Source organism: Populus nigra, chromosome 2 (assembly GCF_951802175.1).
Source record: "Populus nigra chromosome 2, ddPopNigr1.1, whole genome shotgun sequence".
Lineage (NCBI taxonomy): Eukaryota > Viridiplantae > Streptophyta > Magnoliopsida > Malpighiales > Salicaceae > Populus > Populus nigra.
In genome coordinates, this window is record NC_084853.1 from 22,045,259 (window position 1) to 22,047,758 (window position 2,500).

Sequence of the window (2,500 nt, forward strand, 5' to 3'; positions counted from 1 at the left end):
GCGCGTGTGGTCTTTGAGGGGCGCCGGCCTGGTGGCTCCCTAAAGAGCAATAAGTGTCATTGCAGCTCTGGCAGGGGGAGACACTACTAGGTCCCAGCTGTCACCCCCCCTCTAAAAAATTCATTTCTTGGTATTTTGAGCTGAAATTTTGCACAGAGGTTGGCAAAAATCCAATCCACCTTCATTAATTTTCCCAGAATTTTTCGAGGTCGGGAAGTATTTGTTTTAATTTTCCTACCATTAGAAATCGAGTAAATCCGCAAAACTAGGAACCGGCCCGGAATGACCCCAAATTCAGTGGGCAGCCTCATAAAAATATGGCTGATTTTACTGGATTGGTTTCATGTGGAAAGCACGACGTTTTCTTGTAGGAATGCGGGAACCCCGGCAGCTCGCCTGCCGCGGCCAGCGACGTCGGGGACGCTGGCCTGCGCTGTCGAGCCCGCGAGGGCTGTCTCCGCGGCAGGCCCCCCCTGAACGGGGCACGACAGGCCACCGCGCTGGCTCGTCCAGCGTCGACAGTCCCTCGTCCAGGTTTCAGATCGCGCCAAGTCGAACCCATGACCTGCTCAAGCCATCGTGCGCTGCCGAATTCGCATCTGCGTGTAGGCTGCCATTCCACGCGGCAGCCCCTGTTTTCGTCAGCGTGCCCCCCTGACGAATTTTCCTGCCTGGCCCAGTCCAGCGTCCAGCCCCTGTTCGTCGAAAAATCTGCGCTGCCGATTTTCCACGCGGCAGCCCCTCTTTTCGTCAGCGTGCCCCCCTGACGAATTTTCCTGCCTGGCCCGGCCAGTCCAGCCCCTGTTCGTCGAAAAATCTGCGCTGCCGATTTTCCACGCGGCAGCCCCTCTTTTCGTCAGCGTGCCCCCCTGACGAATTTTCCTGCCTGGCCCGGCCGGTCCAGCATCCAGCCCCTGTTCGTCGAAAAATCTGCGCTGCCGATTTTCCACGCGGCAGCCCCTGTTTTCCTCAGCGTGCCCCCCTGACGAATGTTCGTCGAAAAATCTGCGCTGCCGATTTTCCACGCGGCAGCCCCTCTTTTCGTCAGCGTGCCCCCCTGACGAATGTTCGTCGAAAAATCTGCGCTGCCGATTTTCCACGCGGCAGCCCCTCTTTTCGTCAGCGTGCCCCCTGACGAATTTTCCTGCCTGGCCCAGTCCAGCGTCCAGCCCCTGTTCGTCGAAAAATCTGCGCTGCCGATTTTCCACGCGGCAGCCCCTCTTTTCGTCAGCGTGCCCCCCTGACGAATTTTCCTGCCTGGCCCGGCCGGTCCAGCCCCTGTTCGTCGAAAAATCTGCGCTGCCGATTTTCCACTCCGCAGCCCCTGTTTTCGTCAGCGTGCCCCCCTGACGAATTTTCCTGCCTGGCCCGGCCAGTCCAGCGCCCAGCCCCTGTTCGTCGAAAAATCTGCGCTGCCGATTTTCCCCGACGAACCTGCAGCTGCACAAATCCGCGCTGCCACTGCCCCATTGTCTGGACCAACAGTCTTTTCCATCAAGCCCTGGACTATAAATCGTCCAGACTCATCGCCAGCACCCGCTGCCGATTCTGCCGACTTTGCCGATTTCGTCGGCGCTGCCGATTCCAACACTGCCCGCCGTGCCTGAACCAGCGCTGTTTCGTCAGCGTGTCCCCTTGACGAATTTCCCTGCCTGGCCTGGACAGTCCATCTTCCAGCCCATGTTCATCGAAAAATCTGCACTGCCGATTTCCCCGACGAACCTGCAGCTGCACAAATCTGTGCTGCCGATTTCCCCCCCTGTCGGCATGGCTGCCGCTGCCCCGATGTCCAGACCAACAGTCTTTTTTGTCGACTTTGCCGATTTTGTCCGCGCTGCCGATTCCAACACTACCCCCTGCATCCAAACCAGCATTGTTTCGTCAGCTCTTCCCCTGACGATTTTAGCCCTGTAACAAACAGTAGGCCTCCAATCCCGCCAACGGGAGCCAAGTTGATAGGGAAGAGAATTGAATGACGCGCCTGGTCCTCGCACCCCGCCACCCGAGGGGCCTTTTTCCCGGCAGCCTCTGAAAAACTCTAGCTTTCACGGTCCTCGCCGCCCCTCACCACCATGGCAGGCCTCTAATCCCACCCATCAGCAGTTGTAGCCGATAGGGCAGTGATTTGAATGACGCGTCGCGGGCCTCCGGGTCATCTCACCCGGCCATTAATTGGAGCGTTTTTGGCTGGCCGAGGATGGGGGGATGGATCTCTTCTTCCGAAAAAGCAAACAGTACATCGGGAGTTATGTTGACGGGGCATGGAATTGAATGACCCGTCGCGGGCCGCCGGGTCATCTCACCCGGCCATCCCGGGGAGCGTTTTTCCCGGCAGCATCGGGGAAACTCTTGCTTTCACTGCCCGCTGCCCAAGTCCCCACTCGAATCGGCCCCCCGCGCCAACAAGCCAACGCTGCCGAATCGGCAGACACTGCTGCCGAATCTGCCGACACTGCCCCGCGGGCTGCCACTGCCCCAGTGTCTAAACCAGCGGTCTTTC